Here is a 23589-nt window from a genome sequence, read left to right on the forward strand (position 1 = left end):
TAAATTCTTTTGCTTTTTTTAAAAAACAACAACACTTTTCCCATTTGCAAGTACACATAAGTGGTAATGTGAAATTAACAGTTTCTTTTAAGGTTTCTTTTTAAGCCTATGCATCATACCATTGATGCAAATGATGAGCAGAACACCTTGATCAGAAAATCATTTCAGGTCAGCTCATCTTGAAACCAACTTTTGAATACTGCAGGCCGGATGAAAACATGTACTGAGTCTGTTAGCTCCATCAATAAAAAGAGAAACCAGAGGAAGCAAATCTTTGTTCATCCTCTTCTTCAATTCTCAGAAGTGCTAGCCAGCACAACCAATGTTATTGAGATATAAAAATTATGTGGGGCCAGACTCCAATTCCCTGTTCTAAGGCGCACTAGCCCATTTCATAGCAAATCTGTCTGTGCCACAGCAAACCAAGGGTTTAATCCTACTGATTAGTTAGAACTAAAATAGACCTATTGAATGATGAACCAGTTTGCTGTTAAATTGAAGGGGTGTCTTCTAGTTGCAACCAGCAAGGTTTCAGATCCAAAGACAAGGGCCAACTCATTTTCATGCTAATATGGTCTACCCCAGGGATGGGTAAAATGCAATCTTCCAGATGTTATTGGATTGCAGCTCCTATCATATCTCAGCTCAGATTATGTTGACTAATGCTGATGGTAGCTGCAGTCCAACAACATCTGGAGGGTTGCATTTTGCCCCTGGATGGAATTCACTTTTTATAAGTAACTAGAATCATAGGGTTGGAATGGATAATACAATATCATTTTGAGCAAGGGAGGTCAGATGTCATGGAAGCACAGCACTGTAATGCTCCTCCCTCATTTTTTTTCTTTTTTTCGAAATATTATTTAGATAGATAGCAAGAGTGTTCAGATCTAAGGAAAACATCTGCTAATAGCAGCGAGGGCAGTGGTACCATTTTATCATGCCTTTCCAGAGTGTGTTCAGATGACTATATAATATTTTTTCTAGATGCACAGCAGGAATGTTTATGATCATAACAATGATGTTTATCTTATGGGGATTATGCTGAAGCAAGTTTAATTGTATTAGTCGAAAACAGATCAATGCTGTGGCTGATGTAATGTGTTTAGCATCAATATAAAGGTTGCTAAGTGTTGTGCTTTCAGATGGAATTAAAGCAGCAATAGGACAATGGAACATATGGAAGCCATTTAGGGTTTTTATGTTTCTGTCTAGCAAGAAGAATTAGTGTATTTGCTAAGTTTCTGGAGGGCCAACGGTGCTTTGCATTAGCAGTTTTTCTTTCCTTCTCCTTCAAGTTAAACCTGAACCCAAATGTTTAGAGAGCCTTAAGAAGCCTGACAGCTGGTTGTAGCTTGCAATTATTCAGAACGTGCTTCTTAATGGGTTATAAAAGTTGTGGGATGTATACAGTAACATCTCAAGCGTGAGAGGTTGTATATAGGGTTGTGCCAAAAGGCCTTGTGCATTGAATTTATCAATCTATATTAGCAACGGCAGTATAATAACGATTGCAAAAAAAAAGGGTCTGGGTTTTCTCTGGGCTTCATAAGGATCACCCAGTCATGAAAACTTGATCTGGTGGAGGAGGCTGCCCATTGCTTTGCTCGAAGATAAATGGCATCTATTGTTTTGTGGCAGGGTACAGTTACATTGAGTTATACATCCACACAGCCCTTCCTATTTGTTAGGTAGGGACTTGTTTGGCTCCTGTAGATCATATTGTACTAGAAGCACCACTAGAGGTATTTTTAGACCAGGAGTGGACAACCAACAGCCCTCCAGCAATTCAAGCTAGAATAGCTGGTAGGGAAGAATGCTGGGAGCTGCAATCCAAACTCACCCTAAAGGCCACACAGTTCCCATCCCTTCCATAGACTTGACCTATCACCAAGTAATTCAAAAAGAAAACTCTAACTGCAGGCAACTCTTTCACAACAAACTACCACTTGCTCTCATGCTACAACAACCTACAAATCCCAGGATTCCATATGATGGAGCCTTGACAGTTACAGTGGTGTCAAACCGCATTAATTCTGCAATATGGCAGCAGCCTAAGTTTCTTTCCTCTGTTAGTTTGTGCTTACATTTCTTTGCTAGCATAAAACTCCTTTAAGCTTAATCCTCTTGCTTCCAAGGTCCTTTCATAAATTTTGTGAACTGTGTGATGGGCCCATCCACACAAGCACATTTTTATTTGGCAAGTAAATTCTTCCTTCTAAAATATATTCTGTGAGCTTTTTTGTTGTTGTTTTGTTTGCTTTACTCTTGAAAAAATTAGTTGTTCTCTCTTGCAAATCCTTCTTTCTTGCTTGTACCTTTTTTTGTTCCTATATACAGGTGTATTTTCTGGGGTAATGGGAAGAAGGAGGTGTTTTTCAAGCTCACTGTGGTTGATGGTGGAAACTACAGCTCTTAAAAGGCAGTGTGATAAAATGCATGGACAGGACACTATTAGCATACACACAAGCCATGACTGAATTCTCAGAATGCTATGGAGAGATGGCTTATTTTTGTTGTTGTTGTTGTTTACGGAAAATTTGTCCGTAGCATTTAAGTCAATTCCAGGCCAGGCCAGGCCAGGCCAAACCAGGAGTTCTTCTCCCACCAGTAAGAAGTGGCAGTGACTGGAAGAAGGCATGGAAGCATTTCTGGATGACAGGTCCCTGAAACCACCAGCCAGCATAGCCTATATGATCCATCACCCCTTTAAAAAGACATTTTCTCCTGGTCCTGGCTCTGCATACCTGTTTCCGAGTCACATGGGGGATATATGATGAAGAGACAAAGTTGTTGAGGAAAAGAGGTGAGCATGAAAAAGAGAAAAAATACTGCCACCCTATCACACAGTGCTTCCATACATATTTTGCACATCAGATAAATCCTTTGTATTTTACAGAATTCTAACCTGCTTAGGTGCCAAATATTTTTTACTCCTTCAGAGAAAGTTGCATTTTCAGAGACTGCCTATAAGGTTTGGCTGGTGAAAAAAAACATATCTCTAGTTTAGATTCCATTTAGTACTTCTCTGACTGAGTTCTATTCTTATTTCCTTGTGGTGTCGGATACAATATACTTCTGTCAAGTTATTGCAATTGTTCACTTTTCCATGTGGCATTCCTTCTGCAATGTCTACCCACATACCAACAAACAATCCAGTGCCGCCAGTTCTGTTCCATCTGGCAGTTCTTTCCTATGTAACCAGTATATGACCACAAAAATAGATTGTGAAAGGAGGAGAGGAAGCCAGAAGAAAGAGTGACAAGATTTCCAACAGAGAAGGATTGTGAAGATATATACACATGCTCTCACACAAACAGGGAGCTGAGCTGAATGCCTTTATATTTGCTGCGCTCTTCTTAAGATGATGCACGCAACTGTTTCTACCATTGCAGCAGATCGGCAGGAGCTCAATCTTGGGGGTTATTTTTATTGGGGGTGCTTAATTTATTTTTAACTTTTGTGTGATAGTAAATGATTTTATATTGTTTTAATTGTGACTATTTCAATTGTTTGTAAAACTGAACTCAGTTGAGTAACTACCTTCTGTGAGCAATCTTGGGTCCCACTCTGGGAGAAAGGTGGCATATTAATGAGATAAATAAATTATTGTTGTTATTGTTATTATTGACAACCCGGTGGGGGCATTTTTCATTGTTGGGAAGGTGGCAAAATGTACTCAGTAATCTACACCAGTTTCCACCATTCCTGCCTGAGGTTTTACCTGTAGCACAGGCAGCCATAAATAGTTGGAAAACTTTTGTTCCAACTGGGAAAGATTATGAGTGTTTTTGCACATGTTTGATGGCTTTTCACATTCTGGAACTTTTTTGTGAAAAATATTGTTTACATGGAAATTTTGGTGCAACGTATTTGCACAGAAAACTTCCCCCCACTTCTCTGAGATTCTCTGAAACCCTCACTATGGAGTTTATCGCATGGGGACAATATGTACCTCCATTCCTCTAATGATTAAAATGTCCACATCCTGCAAAAGTGTGCAAATGTGTGAATGATTTTCACATGTAGAACACAATAACCCATTAGAGGCTCATTACTAAAGCGAGAAAGAGGGTACATGCACATTTGGTTTTCACATAGATACATGTAAATCTCGTTGATGGTTTGGGAATCACGTTTTTGTGCATTTGCACAGAAGAATTAATTGTGTCAGGTATTACCAAGTGCAGAGGAAGAGGTATGTTGCATAAAGACAGTAGATATTACATAAAGTAAGATGTCCCACACATGACACACATAAACAATTTTATTATCACCATTTTCTTTATAAAAATATACTGTACTATCATTTACTTTCCCAGAAATGGTATCCAACCTAAGTAAAAAGAACAAAACATTATCCAAAAGATAGGAAATGTTTTTTAAAAAGCATAAAAGGCTGCTTTCCTCTCGGCGATTGGGCATGACAAAGCAGCATCAGAAGTAAACTCTCCCCAAAGAACCATGAGAAATCTGGCAACAAGTACAAAAACTGTGAGAATCCTGTGAATAAACCACAAATAGCTTTCATACTAGAGCAAATGAGCGAAAGAGCGATATCATGAATGAAACAGAAATGAATTCACAATATTTTCCCGAAAATGACTAATTGCTGGTTCATGTCTCTTTCTGGCTAGATTCTTAGCAGTCTGCACACGACATCATGTGAAAACTAAGTTTAGTCTAATAAGCTGGATAATCATGGGTTCTTGCTCTTTTAAACTTCCAATTTTCCCTGTGTGATAAACTCCAATAACTAGAGAAGGGGACAATTTTTTTGCTGAAAAAGCAAAGCATTTGGAAGGGTCTTGGTTTTCAATGGGCAATTAAAAGCCATTTCCTTGACAAAAGTCATGGTCCTGGTAAAATCAAAAGCTGCTGAGTGGATATGGATTGATACAGGTGCCTATAACTTTGCACTTTTTTTGCAGGCATGGATCTAGAAAATGTCATAAAGAAGAGAGGAAGACCATTTGTCATCTCAGAGGCCTGATTTGGGAGTCTAGGAGGACCAAATACAGCCCTTGGGCCAGACGTTCCCAAACTTGCCTTACAGGGATTCATACTTAAGAGGCACACAAAGTACTGGGCCTGGATAAATGAATGTGCCAGTTTCTATTTCGCTCACTTAAAAAAGAAAAGAAAATTTCAGCTAGCAGCTAGTAAGATACAGTTTTTGCTCCCTCTAGATTCAGATGGCATTCCATTTACTCAAGAGTTCAAAACTGGTGGTTCATACAGTGAATAGGTGGGGCACTTCTTCCCCAAAAAATGGAAGAGAGAGAACTGCATGCATCCTATTTTAGTTCATAAGCCAGATATACAGTCCAAGGATAGCCACTAAAAACGCTGTGATCCCTTAGCTGTACAACATTAGTCCTTCATCTTCACAGGCCTCCCCTGTGAGCTATTCCATATCTTCTTTGCATTGTTGTTATGTGTCTTCAAGTAATTTATGACTAACGGCAACCCTAAGGTGAACCTATTTTGGGGTTTTATTGGCAAAATTGGTTCAGAAGGGGGGTGCCTTTGCCCTCCTCTGAGGCTGAGAGAGTGCATCTTATCCAAAGTCACCTAGCAGGTTTGCATGGCTGAGCAGGGATTCAAACCATGGTCTCCAGATTTGTAGTCCAATACTCAAACCACTATACAATTGCTGTCAACTTTAGAAACATTATTATGCTGCTCAGTTTTAGAAAAGGGCTCTACTAATCTATTTTAGTATATTTCCACCATTACTATTATTAAATATGCTGGAAATACTTTTTTAAAGAATGTAACAAGTCAAATGGGGACTTGCTTGCCCAGAGTTTTTAATCTGCTTCAGGCCTACGTAAACTGGAGTAATGGTGTCCATCTGTCTTTCTCTCCCAATCTCCATTCAACAGCAGAATGACAACTTCAAAAAAGAAGCCACAGAATTCCAGGCTATAAGTAGCATACAGTGGTTGTTTGTCCCAAAATACTACCACGCTGACTACAGCAAACACAAATTACAAGCTTTACCTAATCACAGATACACTACCAAGTCATTTCTGGTTTTCACAAATGACAGTGAGAGGGTTGCAGCCTTGCCACTGCCTGCATTTGGTTGAGTTTCTGTTCTGAGCTTTGCAGATATTCAAAGGACTCTGGCTGAGCTTTAGTAAAGGGCTGCAAAGAGAGGATTGGAAGTGCTGTTAATGCTGACATCATCTGAGTTTCTTTTCATGCTGGCTCTTTTTTAAAAGGTATGCTATGTACACTCTCTTAGAAGATTATCGCATGCAAAAATAAAGCAACTTACCCCTGCTGGGATACAATCACTTACAGGATGCAATTGGGAATTATCACATGAAAAATTTCACTGATGCCACTGGGCAACTGCATCCAGGTGGCATCCCGGCTCCCAGTCACATACAGCCAGCTAATTTACAAACACGGAAATCTCCAGTGTTTGCAGATCAGGTGACTGAAAGCTGATCAGAATTTGAGAGGTGAATTTGGGGTCAGAATACTCTGTGAGCAGCCCAGAGTTTTCTCACAAGTGTAGACCTACCCTCAGTACCTGAGGGCCCAAAGGTGAAGAATACAATTCCATACCCTCCAACTGTCCCAGTTTGGCAGGGACAGTCCCAATGAATCCTTTGTTGTCACACTTATTCACCAGCTTTAAAAATATCCCAGTTTCTCTCTTCTTCTCCTACTTGGCCCCTTAATCCTCCGTTTACTTCAGTTGGTGCAAACTGAACTCAAAATGCAAAAGCAGGTTTTGCTGAATTAATTCAGTGAGGGAGACTAGAGTGGGGTTACAATTTTGCCTTTCCCAGGAGGGAAAAACAAACTCCTGCATCTTCTCCTAGCATGTGTGCTCTTTCTCAATAACAACTTTTGCAGTCTTGACCACATTTCAATATTGTTTGGCCATATATGTCCTGGTTTTCATCTATGAAAACTTGGAGGGTGTGCAACTGCCCCCAAGAAAAAGAAGATTACAAGTGGTGTTGGCATTGTCCATGCTTGGCATGCCGGCTGGGTCTTTTCTTTCTTCCCAATCCATGTAAGACAGGAACAGGAGGCGTGGGGGGGAGGCAAATACAAACAGTCCCCAGTGGATAGTAGCTGAGGATGAATGCCCCTTCCAATGTAACAGTAAAAATTCCCACTTAAAATCTCTTCAGTCCTTCTGTTATAAAGTAAGTACAAAGTGTCTTTCATTCATTCTTTATTATAGTGGTAGCTGGGCATGACTGGCCTTCAGTTAATGCAGCCTGTCTTGTACCAACTGACTTTTTCACATGCTGACAGTTGCAAGTCCCAAATGTTCAAAAGGATACATAAATGGAGCCTCTGTTTCATAAAACAGATCAGAAGCAGTTAATTGGTGAGAGTACAGTTATGTGGTCATTACCTGTGAGTTTCTTAGAGCTACTGCCAGTTAGATTTTTACATTTATTTTGCCCAGACTTCCGTTATATAGCTATCCTGCTGTTGCTCCTAATAGCTGAATAATTGCTCCTTTGGAGGTTATCATTCTTGACTTAATGCTCATTTAAGTGTAAATGTGAATCTGAGTATGAGTTATTCCAGGTCATCCAATGGGTTTCCATGGACAAGCAGAGATTTGAACCCTAGTCTCCTGGAGTCCTACTCCAGCACTCAGATCTCTTCACCACACTGGTTCTCAGTATTTCTACTTGTATTTTTGATCACTTAGACCTATTGTTTTTTATGGCCCTTGACACCTTCACAATCTCCAGATCAAAGTCATGAAAAAGGGGGAGAAGTCTCCAGGTGGAACAATTTACTTTAAAAATAGGTTTCAACATCTCTCAGTAATGTTTATCATTTTTTTTAAAAATACATTTTGAAAACCAGAACTAGACTTCAAGCCACTCTGTTGGTTTTTTATTTGTGGTGTTTGCATACCCGACATACCCCATGTTATATTTGGGGCTTCCGTATTTTCATATCTGGAGCAAGACATGTTTTGAGAGGTCATGATGACCTTTGAAACACAGTGAAATTTCTCATGGGAAAGGAACATACATCCAAAAACATGTGCAGGACCCAGGTAATGCTGAAATAAAAGCTGAATGGGTTTGCTGATTGCTCCACCACCACTCTTGCTGTCCACATACCACAGACAAAGGCAACAGCAAGCAAGCCAACATTTTGTCTTGACCTCCTGTTCCTAGCCAACCGCCATATCCATCTAGGTTTTTTCCTGAGTTTTCTTTAAAGATCCAAATTGATCTGCGTCTTCAGCAGTGTGTTTATGCTACTAAATCAATCTGGATTGCCTGGCCAACCCCCCTCCTGCCCCTCTGAGCCTTATCTGGGGGTGAAGGAGGAAGAGGAAGAGTGGCTCATGCAGCTGCCAGCTGCTTTCCATCTGGGAAGGGCCAGGAGATACCAGCAGTTGCCATGGCAAGAGATGTTGCCCAGGCATGTGTGAATAAGGGTCAAAATGCTTCAGAGAGATTTGCAAACCCAAACGGTAATGGAAACAAAGATCCAGTATTGCATCAGCATGGTGATGCACATCTCCTTGGGACAAAAAAAAGTGAATGTGAATGCTCCCAAAGACACCCAAATAGTTCATGGGGTTTCAGTCCTCAAAAGCATAACCATCAGCCCAGGACAATTCTGCCACTGGGTAGAATGAAGTAGCCACCTCAGGCAGCAGATCTTTGAGGTGGGCATGGGCAGTGTCCTGAACCCCTCTTTGTGCTCCTTAGTTGTAAGACAGCTGTAGGTGTCACACAGTCTAACGCTCACCTCATAGGTTGGTCTGTTGGCTCATCCCCACTGCTGAAGTAAGAGTTAAATGCCAATATCATCAGCTTCAGTATTTCAGTTGGGAAGAGGATGCCATCTTTACCTTCAATTCAGGCAACAAAATATCTTGGACCAGCCCTGAGATTATCCTGTAGGATGGTAAAGCAGGAAGCAGTTCTGAGGAGAACATTCCAATAGGAAATAGATTGCAGGATAGGTAGGCAAATGTCTGGGAACTATGGTCCAAAAGTAGATTTTCCAATAAAATTATTGTTTTGTTATGTGCCTTCAAGTAGTTTCCAACATATGGTGACCCTGGGATGAACCTATCATAGGGTTTTCTGAAAGTGTGTGACTTGCCCAAGGTCACCCAGTGGGTTTTATTAGCTGATTCGAATCCTGGTCCACAGAGTAATATAAATCTTTCACACGGAGGCACTAAAATGCCAGCAAAATGCTCCTGAAGCATTCCTGAAGTGTGAAGGTGGGATAGCCGGTCATGCTTCTTAATCATATTTGAGGCATCCCATTTCTCTCCTGTTGTCAAAGTGTTCGTGGAGCAACCATTTTTTGAATAACAGAAGTTCCCATTATTCAAGAAATGGCTGCTCCATGAACACTCATGGAGCAGCCATTTCTTGAATAATGGGAACTTCCGTTATTCAAGAAATGGATGCCCCATGAACGCTTTGACATGAGAGAAGCAGGACTCCTCAATAATGATTAAGAAGTGAGACCAGCTTCACGCTTCAGGAATGCTTCAGGAATGTTTTGCTGATGGTAAGCCTCCATGTGATAAGGGCCATAGTTCAACATGCAAACCATGTCCAATCCTATGCCATGCTGGCTGTTCATGTGGTTCCCTTAAATGTTGTTCTAGCTCTGAACCAGGGAGGGGAGGGGGTGATAGGGGAAGAATCTGGTTGCTGTATAGTTTCCAAGTTTGGTAGGTGGATTTATTGTGCAGAGCACTGATGCTACCTTTCCTTGTGCTTCCCCTTGTGACAAAAATAGAATTGAAAATATTAATCCTGTTTAGTTTATTGGGATTTATATTTATAGAGTGTGACAGATGAGAGATTATGACGATAATCAGGCTTGACACAGCATGAGTAGAAAATGTGCATGCAGAGGGATAGGCTTCAGTCGAACACCATCTCAAGTTTAGTGGCAGCCAGTGAACACCCGAACATAAGGCTTCCCTCTGTCTTGGAAACCACTAAGGAAGGTCGGAGAGCTCCATGCAAGAGGGAAGATACATTTTAAAAGAGAGGGGGGAGAGAGAATGAGAGAAAAAGAACAGTTTTATTGTGGTAGGTTGTCAGATGTATACAATCAGGGAGGGACTCACAAAATATGAATCAGCAAGTAACCAGATAAGAAACAGAGCAGTGAGGAAAAGAGTAATGATTGTAAGGTAATGTGATAAAACTTCACTTTTTTTGTAGTATAACTTTAACCATTTCAGTTACTTTTTACTTATAGGGTTTGTAGCTCAACAAGGTAGGTGTGTTTTGTACCTCCAGCCAGCACCCTGTAGTTTTCTGATTTTAAAAAAGAAGCTAAAAGACAAATATTTTACTTATCTCTGACTAATGAGAAAGGGGTGTATATATATATATATATATATATATGCAACTTTTCAAGGAGCTTGCAGTTATAATTACAATTTTCTTTTTTAAAAAGTTGCTTTCAAATCTTGGGACCACCTAACTCAGTATTGTTTACACCAACTGGCAGCAGCTCTCCCAGGTTTTAAAGAGGAGTCTTTTTCCAAACATGGGATGGAGATACCAGGGATTTAATCTGCAACCTGATGCCATGCACTTACCCAGAGTGTTCCAGCAACCACCTTCCTCCGTCAGTTCCAGGAGTGAAGTTAGGGATGAGCCATACCTACACCATTACAATTCATAGAATCATAGAGTTGGAAGAGACCATAAGGGCCACCACATTAACTCCCCCTGCCATGCAGGAACTCTCAATCAAAGCATCCCTAACAGATGGCCATCCAGCCTTTGTTTAAAGATCTCCAAAGAAGGAGACTCCACCACACTCCGAGGGAGCACATGTCACTGTTGAACAGCTCTTACTGTCAGGACGTTCCTCCTAATGTTGAGGTGGAATCTCTTTTCCTGTAGCTTGCATCCATTGTTCCAAGTCTTGTTCTCTGGAGCAGCAGAAAACAATCTTGCTCCCACCTCAATATGACATGCCTTCAAGTATTTAAACAGGGCTATCACATCACCTCTTAACCTTCTCTTCTCCAGGCTAAACATCCCCAGCTCCCTAGGTCTCTCATCATAGGGCATAGTTACCTCAGCATCTTTGGTCAGTTCCAAGGCCAAACAGAGGGTGGATCAATACTACTTTTATTTCATTAAGCAGAAGGGGCTGCTCAGGCAGATAGTTATTTGCCCTAGGTCTATAGGGAAATTCAAGGCAGAGATGAGATTTGAGCATGAAGGTGCATCTACATTGTAGAAATAATGCAATTTGACACCACCTCAACTGCTATGGCTGCATCCTACAGAATCCTGGAATGTGTAGTTTTGTCAGGCACCAGCACTCTTTGGCAAATATGACAACAAACCTTGTAAAACAACAAATCCCAGGATTCCATAGGATGGAGCTACAGCACTTAAAATGGTGTTAAACTACAGTGTAGATGCATCCTAATTCAGGCAATCTTTAAGTCATCCTTCTCACTCTTTCATTCTTCTCCCCCTCCCCCTTTCTCCCACGTATTCCTGAAAAAAACTTATGATGAGTAACAAGATTACGTTCGTTTCTAATGTTGACAGCTCCCTACATCATCCAGCTACTAGAACCCAGTACAGGGATGGACAAATCCAGCAAGCATGAAAGCCAATTTCACTCTTCTACATTCCATTGTGGGCCATATACACACACACATACACACACACACACACACACACACACACACTAACACAACCTCAATATTTTCTGGCATGGCAGAAATCAGAAGTGAGGGAAGGGCTCTGGTGCCACAACAAACAACAGTTCCCAGAATTCCACAGCACTGAGCCATGACAGTAAAAGTTGTGTCAAACTAGATTATTTCTACAGTTCAGATGCAGCCTAAGTGCCAATTGAGATTGTATGCAAAAGCCTGGATGCAGTGGTAATGCCACAGTTGTCCACTCTACTGTACAATAGGCTGAAGACAGAGTGCAGCTTGAGTCTGAATAAAAAATGCCACCAGTCACCCACTACGTCAAGGTACAAGGTATGCAGGGGCAAGGAAGTTATTTTGGTAGAGGAGAAAGAACATTCCTCACCTCTAGCAGTAAAAGTAAACTAGCAAATTAAAGTATTAACAATTTGCAAGGCTTTCTTTATTTAAAAAGGTTAATTTTACCTTTTATTAAAATGTAAATCATGCTGTATGAGATAACATCTAATGTCGTATTTATAAATTCTTTCAGCTAGAGCAACACCAAATGCAGCACCTGAGAATAAATGCCAAATCTTAGCAATATAATGTACCAGATGTTTCCAAAAAGCAACATGGAAAGCTGGGATGTGAAACTCAGTTGGGTTTCATGGTTGCAATGAAATAAATGGGTACCATGTTGCATAAAAGTTATCATAATGTCTGACTTCATTTCTTAAGAAGTGGCTATAGGTTGTAAACTTTCCCATAAGTGCTATGGCAAAAGTGTGTCTCTGCCTTGTATGATTGACAAGCCATTTTGACTTTTCCAGTATTTTAAAAAACAAAAAGCCTGTATTAAGTAGTTAAAATTAGTCAGAATTCTGCAGAAATAATGCAGTTTGACACCTGTTTAATGGCAATGGCTCAATGCTATGCAATTTTGGGACTTGTATGTCTGTGAGATTTTTTAACCTTCTTTATCAGAGAGCTCTGGTGCAACAATAACCTACAAATCCCCAGATTCCGTATCATTGAGCCATAGCAGTTTTCAAATTGCATTATTTCTGCAGTGCAGATTATTCTAAAGATTCATTGGTAGTTATAAACAGAGACAGAAGACCTGAAGTGGAAAATAATTCCATAATCTGATTGGTGATTATCCCCTTTTAGTGAACATCACATACCAGAACTGGAGTAGCCGAGGGCAAGACCATCACATGCGGATATAGACCCCCCCCCCATTTTCCCTACATTATCAGCATTCCTCTGGGATTACTTTATTGGTATACCCTAATTTGACAAGAGTTAAGAACCGTCCATTTACAAATTTAAGACTGTTCTCTTAGATTAGAAGGTAATGATTTCATTGGAAATACTTGACAGAATTTGTTCCAGATTTTTATTTCCTAGGGATGCTGAGGTCTTTCTCACAGGCCACTTTTAATATTTACTTTGCTATTCTTTCATGACACAAACTCTGCTGCCTGAAGTGAGGTTCCTGATGCTGCCAAATAGTAGGTCCAGCCTTGCTATACCATCTTATTTATTGAAGTTTTTCTTCACTGATGTTCATATATATCCAGATCTCCAGCTTAAAACAAAAACATCTGAGCATGATCTTATGGGTGAAGTTTCATCTTATAAACATGTTAGGAGGTGTTCTCATGTCTCTCCTTTCAGAACAGAAGAAGATCATCAATGCAATGAGTGTAGACCTAGCCTGGATAATTCTCCATTCTTGGATAAAAGGCCAATCCTTGGTATTTCCATTCTGCAAGACTGGAAGAAGTGATGGCAACTACAGTACTCAAGTGTCCCTGGATGCATGAGCATGATATGCATTTAAACATCCATGGCTGCATGTGCATGATATGTGTTTACACAGTCACCATATGTTCACCTAAAAATAATGACCCAACGTTTACTGCAAGCATATTCTTTAAAAACACACAGAAACACATACATAGCCTTCACAACATAGCAAAGACAACATCCAGAACAGGATTCAGGGAGGTGGGGAAATATGAAAATGGAAGACAGAAACCCATTCCAAAGTAGCAGTAATGTTTCATTAAGAGGCCTAATGCAAAGAGACAGGAAGAGTGTGGTAGGGATCATAAGCAGAAAACACAGCATGCTTCATGGAGAAAGAATGGAATACAAAGAACAGATAAGGACAAAATAAGCTGAGGAAAAAGCTGTTAGGGAGGTTTTGGCTGGAGAAAGCCAAATATAGATGCTCAAAGGCATAACAGAATTCCGATTTGCCATACTGAGCCAAGAGATGTGCAGAGATAAAGCAAATGGGAATTTGGGCCAGGAAAGCAAGTGCAGAGAACAAAACTAGGCAATTGATTCAATCCACTGTGAGTAAAAATAATCCACGTGTTTCAAAGATGCAGTCCACTTTGATTTGTGCCTTAGGGCAGAGGAGCAGGACATTTTTCTGTTACTATAAGACAGATTCCTGGGGGGAGGTAAACTCAACAATGATAGCAGTGGTAGCTGGTGGTTGACAAGTCAATAGGGAGATGAATCTGTTTTGGGTCATAATCTGAAATTTAAAAGAACTATCCAAGGTGTCAAACCTCTTTTGGGGAAAGAATTCAGCACTTTCAATGCTTCCTTTGAAGTTAAAACCTAAACCTGGAGGAGATTCACTCTCTTACCAACACAGAAACTACCAAATACTGCTAAGTGATAGGTGAACTTGGTATCAATCATGGGAGCTAAGCAAGAGCCAAAGGTGAGCAAGATCTTACTTTCTTATTCTCTCTTCTTCCCCTGATCTCTCTCCATCACCTTTTCCCTCACTGTCTCTTTTTTAAACACACAACACACACACACGCATCTTTTATTAAAATCTTTATATTTCTCCCTCTATCCAAAGATCTCAGCATAGCTAAACCTTTGTGGGTCCTTGGTACTGTTGGGGTTTTGTTCCAGGACTCCCCGTGGATACCAAAATCTGTGAATGTTCAAGTCCCATTAAATACAATGGTGTAGTAAAATGGTGTCCCTTATATAAAATGGCAAAGTCAAGTTTCACTTTTTGGAATATATATATGAGAACCATTTTCAACGCTTGAATCTGTAGATTTTAAAAATCCATCTATATGGAGGGCTATGTATTTCTTCAATGTAGATGAACTCTGAATGAGAAAGACTGGGCAAGTGTTTCCTTTATGGCTGCCCCTGCCTTTTGGAAAAATGTGACAAGCAGCTTAGGTGGCAATCCCTTGCTGTTCCTCTAGAACAGATGGAGGACAGAGCTGTAAGTTCCAGAACGTTGGTATTATTCCTGTAAAGAGAGCAATGGGCACAAGCAGACAAGCCAAAATAAAGCTGCTTCAGGTCACTTTGGAGCGATGCTGTTTAAATGACACATGCATTTTAAGAGGCCAGATGCTGCGCCAAAGCTTCGCTCCAGTCCTTAGGACTGGAGCGTGGCTTTGGCATGGCTTCCAGCCTCTTAGGATGTATGCATCATTTAAACAGCATACCTCCAAAGTGACTTGAAGCAGCTTTATTTTGGCCTGTCTGTTCGGGCCCTATTTCCCCAGGTAGAGTGGAACAAGGTGTTATTCCTACTACCCTCAGGCAGTGAACCAGGATGCTATCCCATTACCAGTGTGGAACTGGTCATCCAGTTAGAAAGTGATGTATCTTGTCCTTTGCTCTGGAAGCAAAGCATCTTTATCTGGTCCTCATCACCTCCATCCAATAAGATCTACAATTCTTCCATCTAAAGTTGGCTCACTAGTTCCATTCATGCTCTAATTCAGAGTTTAAATTCCTTATTCCCCCCCCCCACAAAAAAACCCAAACATATACACAATAGGCACCAGACATGAAATAAGTACTAGATAAGACTGGTTTGCATCTATTTTTAAACGACAATAATAAATAACACACCTTTCCAAACTGTTGTCTTCAAAGCATTTCCTTCCCCCTTCACATCTCTTTCAAACTGGACAGGAGCCAATATTTGTTCGTTTCACTATATACCAGAAACTAGGATCCCCTTCTCATTTTGTGAAGCTCCTGCACACCCTCAGGGTGTGACAAAGTTGGAGTCATGCCAGGACCCCCCAGGATGGAGTCCCCAAATCTCAAAAAATAAGCTTGTTACCTCCTGTGAAGAGAAACGACTAGAGTGATTCCATTCATCCCTACTCAAAGGAGTTTATCAGACAAGGGAAATTGGAAGTATAATCCAATGGCAATCTGAACGCAATCATGGGGTTTAACGTTATTGTATGATAAACTACCACATGCAAATTCGGGCAATGGGAAGTCAGTCCGAGCGCAATCATGGGGTTTCACGTTATTGCGTGATAGACTACCTCATGCAAATTCGGGCAATGGCATGCTATTTTTGGGCAATGGGAAGCCAGTTCGAATGCAATTCACATTCACGTAAATTCACTGAACCAGCGAATTCACGTGAATGCGTTCTGGCCCCACTTTCTTTTCATTTGAAATTAAGAGAAATTCCTCCCGTCCCGTATGATAAACTCCAAAGTAAATCCTACATAGATAAATGAGATTTAGTCTCAGATATGTTGTTAAGAGGCTTGCAACACAAATTAAATCATGATGCCCTTGCTTATGTGAACCCCTTGCCTTCCCCAACTAGACAATATATTTTTAACAATGTGCTTCAAATATCAGCCTTGTGTGATAAATACAGTCTTCTTGTGATTACTAGTAATTTACTCTTCCACATAAACAATAGGAATGTAGTCTGTGATCTGCTGCCTGATATTTTAAAAGTTCTGAGGTTTGTAGGGGAATATGTTCTACTTGTTCTATGTCTTCAAGGTGGCCCTAATTTAGCACCTTATCACTTTGGCCAATAAGCCAGTTTACCTCTTTAATTTAAATTTAATCTGATGTGTTTTGGTTTATTGGAAAGAAACCTGAAATAGATTAAGCTCGGTTTAAAACAGAATGACAAATGATTTTTATGCAGTTTATTTTAGCTCACCAAAGTCATTTGAAGACTACTTTGTGGTATTATGTGTGCCAATTTGCATGATGTTATTGATCAAGCATTTCTATGTAACAATCAGAGATGCCCATGTCAATGGTCATAAATATATTACCTTTTGTCATCAGTTTATTCTGAGCTGTTCTCTGCAAAAATATGAAACATGAACATGACTTAAATTGTGCATATTTCCCCATAAAATACATATTTTTGTACATATTGTTGAGCCAAGGCCTCCATCCAAAAATTCAGAGACTCCGATGTCTTAGAAGTATAAATCTCACCACTTCACTTTAAAAATGTAGACACATATTCTCCAGCATACCTACTAACCAATCAGGGAAACCATGGCAAATAGCATACTACAGCAACTACTTACTGAATTCAGTTTAAGACACACTTAAGTGGTAAAAGTGTTGTGGAGGACTTGCTGCATATAATATTAGTCCCAAGGTCTGGAGCAGGACATGCAACTACAGTGCTAGCCTTCCGTTCACGGCAATTGTACCTTTGTGATGTGCCAATGTGCTGTCTTCATTACAATGCTTAATCACTTCAAGATCTGTTGCAAAGTTGTGGAACCTGCTGGCTTCCCAATGATGGGAGTTCCGCTCCAACAATATTGGGAAATCTGTTGGATTCCCAATGTTGTTGGAGAGGCTCTCCCATCATTCTTCACCATTGCAAACTGGTGTTATTTACAGTCCAATGGCATCCACAGGGCCACAATTTGCCCATGCCTGATATGCTGGAACTGTTGTTGTTGTTATGTTTATTTATATAGCGCTGTAGATTTGCACAGCGCTATATATACATCCAGGGTTATTTTTTCTTTCCACAGTGGTCATTGACTTTTGCTTAACTCAAGAGTCAAAAGATGGCAAGAATTTTTTGTAGTGAGCCAAAGGACTGTAAGAAACTACTGATGGCTTGTGGTCCAAGTAAAGGGGAAACAGCTCACCCTACATTGACAGTATGAGGCACCCTTGAAAGATGCACATGCCTCTACCTGAGATGTACACAGAGCTCTCACCTGCTGATTAAACTAACCATCATTTCCAATTGTGTAAAAGGATTTCTTCTGTTTTCTCAAAGATTACCTATATGTATACAGTATCTACTGACTGAGTTTTGATTCCCCCCCACACACACACACACACACAAACACACACACCAAATACCCTCTCCTGTTAGAGTCAAACTAGCCACTTTGAATCCCTAGGTTGGAATAGAGGTGGGATATTAAAAATATAATAATGATAATTTTAATTTTAATAATAATAACAACAACAACAACAACAACTGCTCCCCATAAGAACTTTACATTACTCTCAAACCATGAACTGACATGATGAACTGAACTTTATTGCTTAAAGCTATGAGCCTTCACAATTCCATATGCTGTACTTAAATAAACATGAAATGGCAGAATAACTTTAAAATTTGGCCTCAAATACAAAAGAGAAATGATAAAAGAGAAATTTGTCAAGAATATACAAATGTAAGAAATTTACAACATTGTCTTAACAACACCAGCATGGTAACATTCTTTACTATTAAAATTACTGCTTTTGATATGCAGGTCTTATCTTAATAACAACCAAAGCAAATTTTGCCACCATCTCAATATTATATATATTGTTACCTACAAACAGTACACAAATTTGCTCAAGAGGTGAGAGATTTGTGAGGGAATATAACCTAAGAACCTTTGTCTTGGGGATATGTATAGAGGGCAGATAATGTAAGTCCTCAAACCAAGTCCCACATAAACTTCAAGTTCCCTACACAGAAAGTATGAAGTAGAATTCACTTTGTCATAATGACTGGAGCGTCTGAGTCAGGTTTTCGAAAAATCCTTACTATACAACTTTTAAAATGTACATACATGTAAAATCACAATTGTATATAGGCAATGTCATCACCTACTCTCTCTCTCTCCCCCTTGCCCTCTCTCTCTAGTGTATATGATGACATCACTTATATATAATGGGATTATATAGCTCTAAAATGAAAATCAAGAACGAAAGGGGGGGGAAGCAAAAGATCTTGGCTTCTTTTTATCTCCCTCTCTTCCCAGTTCTTTGGCTTTTAAAACCTTCCCCCCCCCAACCTTATCTCTATAGTCAGGTGTACAAGAGAGATCTTTTTTAAAAAGAAAAAGAATAAAAAGGGAAAGCTGATATGCCATCGATTTTAACAATATCCATCAGGATTCCTGCAAACCATATGCTGCCCTGTCCTGGAAGTGAGCTTGTAATACAAGTACATGACATATTGTAGTCTGTCCCTCTTTTTCTGAAGTCAAATAAATAAATAAATAAATAAATATAAAAAATCTTGCAGATTCATGTTGTGCAGTACAGCAAAAAAATCCCTGTGCAAATTTCGGCACAATCAGACCTAGGATCATTTTCTCAGTGTGTACTTTTAAAACTATGTTCCTTATTTACAAGGATTATCCACTGTTGCCGTTTTCTGTCAGCAAGGTCTCTGATCTCCATGCTATCTGAAGCATGCAGTGCCCTTTTGCACATGCACAGGTTTTGTGACTGCATCACGAACAAGATCCAAGATAGTGTTCCCTTCCAAGCAATATTGATGCAAAACATTTTCTCTCTCATCATCTGCCAGTTCCCACAAGGTAAAGGCTCAAGCTTTATTTATTCTATGCCTATCTGTGTGTTTGTGTGTGTGCATGCATTTGTGTGTGTGTGTGTACATGCATGCTCTTTAAACCCTCATCCTTTCAAAAAGACAAGTCAGTATCACTAAACAAATTCTCAGTTGTCATAAACTAACACCATTGGTTTCGACGGAAGTTTCATTCGCTAGTACTGAGGCTTCTCCTGACTTCCCATCATATCAAGCTATAAACATCAAGCTGAGAAAACTAAAAAAAAATCATACTTTTTAATGCTGTGAAACATTTTCAGCTTCAATTTCTTCCAATCTCACCTGCATATTACCTTTCTTTGTCAGGTTGTCAGACTTTGTGTTTTCTTGTGAAGTGGCAATTTGTGCACATTTCCTCAGCACACCTTCCCCATTGACTTAAACATTTCCCCACTGACTAAAACTCTCTCATGCACATTTTTAAGCTATATACACTTTAAGGTGCTCACATTTCTAAAATGTATATTTGGTATTGTGCACATTTTACTTTTCCAAAATAAAACACAAGCCCCTTAATTGTGTGGTTATTTTGTGCTTGTGTCAGCTTCTCTTCCATAAAGTCAAAAGGCTTTTCACATAGGGTTGTAAACAGGTAACAAACAACATCTTTTGACATTCCTTCTTCTACCCAAGATACAAGGGCCATCTCCAGTTTTCTCTCTAGTATCCCTGCTTTCACACTGTATTAATTATAGAACTATGGGGCAAAACAGAAGAGTAGAAGAGGCAGCTTGAAGCTGCCCCTTCCAAAAACAGACTGGCGCTGTGGCAAACACATACCACAACTCCAATATGCCTTGAAGCTGGCTGAAAAAGGAGTAGCAAAGATGCACTCCTTTTACAGCTGGCAAAAAGCTGGCTTTTCCCATCTTATCATGGCCCCATGATGGCTTCATGATGACCTGGCAGCACACAGTGTGTAAATGCTGTGCCACCAGAGTGTCATGAAGCCATCCACATCTGGACAGCCAGACTGCTTCAAGACATCTTGGGGGCATGTGGCATCTAAACGCCATGCCCACAAACAGCCAGAAAGCCAACTTTTAGAGATGGTCTGTTCTGGCCCAATGATTTCACTTTAACTGTCATGGCTGGATTCCCCTGGAAGCCTGGAATTGCTGGTTTGATGAGACACTGGAGATATCTGACTCAGAATTCGAAATAACCCTCTCTGAACTCCAAATCCCAGAATATAATGTTTTCATGGCAGTTAAAGCAGAATCATAGTGCTATCATTATGTAGTATGAAAGGGCCCTAAAGTGATGCAAAATACAGTAGGTATTGGTATCTGCTAGGGTTTGGTTCCAGGATCCCCCGTGGATAACAAAATCCGTGGATGCTCAAATCCCATTATATACAATGACACAGTAAAATGGTGCCTCTTATGTAAATGACAATATCCGGGTTTCCTTATTGGGATTTATATATTTTGGGGAATATTTTCAAGCTGTGGATGTTTGAATCCATGGATAAAAATCCATGGATACAGAGGGCCAACTGTATATATTTTGCTTGATAATCTTTAGTTTGCGAACGCAGTCCCCCACTACCATAAATTATGCAGTCGAGTTTCCTGCATTTGGGGAAATCACAGGGGTCAGCACACCTGGAGTGCAATGGATGAGCCTCACACTGGGAAAACCACCTTCATGATCATGGTATCTCACCTACCAGGTAAGTTCTGCAACAGACATCCTTTGCCATCCCATCCCAATTCATCAATAAACAGACTGTAGCATGACTGTGTACCTTTTTCCCCTCTCTTATCTTTCAACTATCCTGATACTACTGAGATTTTTCTTTGCATGCATGATTCCTTCTCTCAGAAGTAAAGAATAACCATGGTAGCAGGTTGTGTACAATCATAACAGTGACCAAGAATTAAGTAATCTGATCACTTTGTCCTTTGAATGATAGTAAAAAAAAATCAGATAGATGGGGAAATGTCCAGAAAGTTTATGGAAGACAATGTAAAAATGATTACCTCTTTTACTACATTAAACCTCTTTATTCCTTATGACCAATTGCCATTCCAAAACATCCACACTACATATTAAAAAACTGTCAATAGACAAGAATTAAATATAAAATGGATGTAAAATGCATATTGTCAGTGTTGTTGTTCTGTGCCTTTAAGTCATTTCAAACTTATGGCAACCCTAAGGTGACTGTTTTAAACAAAGGCATCAGGTTTTCTTGGCAAATTTCTTCAGAGGGGGTTTGCCATTGCCGTGCTCTGAAACTGAGAGAATGTGACTTGCCCAAGGATATCCAGTGGGTTTACATGGCCGACATGGGATTAAAATCATGATCCCCAGAGTCATAGTCCAATGCTGAAACCACTACAGCACACTTTATAAAAACTATTTACATATTTTGCTATCTGAAGCCCTAAAAACACCAGCCCAGCTAATTTTTAATAAGCCAAAGTAATACAGCAAGATGCTATAATATGTGGCCAATATGCTGTATTTTCAGAAAGGTTTCTCAAATAGTTCTTGTTGAGAGGGCAAAGCAGGCAGCATTATAGGAAAACCTAATGTTCACATCTCTCAGTATGAATATTATATTTTCTTTGCCAAGATGTCCACCAAAGCTGTCAGATGGTGTGAAAGAAAGCTCTCTCTGGAGGAAATCTATAGGAGGTACGACCAGCTGTACACACACATTCCTTCTGGGTCTCTTACTCAGACATTTTGCTACCTGAGATGGAAGACAAGATGGTGACACGCACACAGTCCATGTACATAAGCCTGTCAGCTGACACTTTCCTTACTGTTAGCAATCGAAGGATGTCACCCACCACACCTGAGGCAACAGTCTAGGTTACTGGAGTGGGGAAGCTTATCTAAAGTACCCAGAAATAGCAGACTGGTAGCACTTTGACTGCCAAAGCTCCCTCCCTTGGAAACCTGGAGAGTCCTAGTTCTGTAGCTCCAGATAATACGCTTACATACTCCCTTTGTGTGGCATACACAACTTTGTCCTTCAACACTGGGGGCACGGGATTTGGGAGGAACACCTCCCTGGCAGGGGGTGCTGCTGCTTCTAGCATTGCCATCTGAGGGTATTGCTTCACTCTGCCTAAGGATAGACTAGTGGCATCCCTATCCCTGGTGTCACCCAATGTGGGGGGGGGGTGTGCCAGAGGATGGAGGTGGGCAAAAGGACATGTTCGGCCCTGTCCTGCACTATGTCAAAGCTGAGAGGGGCACGCTTGGCCCTCTCCTTCACTACAGCAAAGTAGGGATGGGAGCAACTTGAGGAGGGCTCAACCAGGTGTTCCCCTTTTATGGGGTGTCACCCAGTTCAGGTCGCAACTCATTAATGACACCACTGGACCTGGACCAGTATTTAAGATAGAAATTGGGTTGATGGTGTTTACTAGCTATCTACAGCAAATGGAGATAGGAACAAAGCCAGAAGTATGAACACAACTGTCCAATGTCAGACACGAAAGGATAAGGAGAAATACTACAATGACCAATGCAGAGAAATAGAAGAAAACAACAAAAAGGGAAGAATGAGAGACCTCTGTCAAAAGATTTGAGAAATTAAAACCAATTTCAAACCGAAGGCAGAGCTGCTCTATTGAGAAAAAAAGAACATTATACAGGAACAAGAAGAAATAAAAAGCTGCTGGAGGCAATACACAGAGGAGTTATACAAAAGAGATGAGGGAATTAATGATATTTGAAATGAAGAGCCATATGAAGATGCACCCCAAATTCTAAGAAGTGAAGTGGAATCTGCAATAAAAGAAATGGGAAAAAATAAATCACTGGGAACAGATGATATCCCAATTGAACCGCTATAGTGTCTATAGACAGATGCAACTTTAGTGCTAACTGAAATATGCCAACAAACATGGAAAACAAAGGGGTAGCCAACAAACTGGAAATGCTTGATATACATACCAACACCCAAGAAAGGAGATACAAAAGACTGCAGCAACTATAGGACAACAGCACTAATCTCACATGCAAGCAAAATATAATGCTCAAAATTCTGCAGCATACACTCCAACCATACATGAAGAGAGAAATTCCAGAGGTGCAAGCAGGATTCAGGAAAGGAAGGGGCACTAGGGACCACATTGCAAATATGCAATGGCTAATGGAGCATTCCAAAGAATTCCAAAAAAGAAACAGCATGTGTTTTTTGTAGACTACAGCAAAGCATTTGATTGTATAGATCGTGAAAAGCTATAGAATGCATGCCACTACAGCTGAAAGTCCTGATGAGGAATCTGTATCAAGG

The 23589-nt window shown here is 40.2% G+C and overlaps 1 non-coding gene across 1 annotated transcript; it reads right to left on the reverse strand.

Annotated features, from left to right (window-relative positions):
* Positions 1-20849: 20849 nt before the first annotated feature.
* On the reverse strand, positions 20850-21011 carry LOC121924476. The gene has a single exon (XR_006102618.1). It is a non-coding gene; the product is annotated as a U1 spliceosomal RNA (small nuclear RNA).
* Between the last annotated feature and the right edge of the window lie 2578 nt (positions 21012-23589).

The sequence above is a fragment of the Sceloporus undulatus genome, chromosome 2 (genome assembly GCF_019175285.1).
Source record: "Sceloporus undulatus isolate JIND9_A2432 ecotype Alabama chromosome 2, SceUnd_v1.1, whole genome shotgun sequence".
NCBI lineage: Eukaryota > Metazoa > Chordata > Lepidosauria > Squamata > Phrynosomatidae > Sceloporus > Sceloporus undulatus.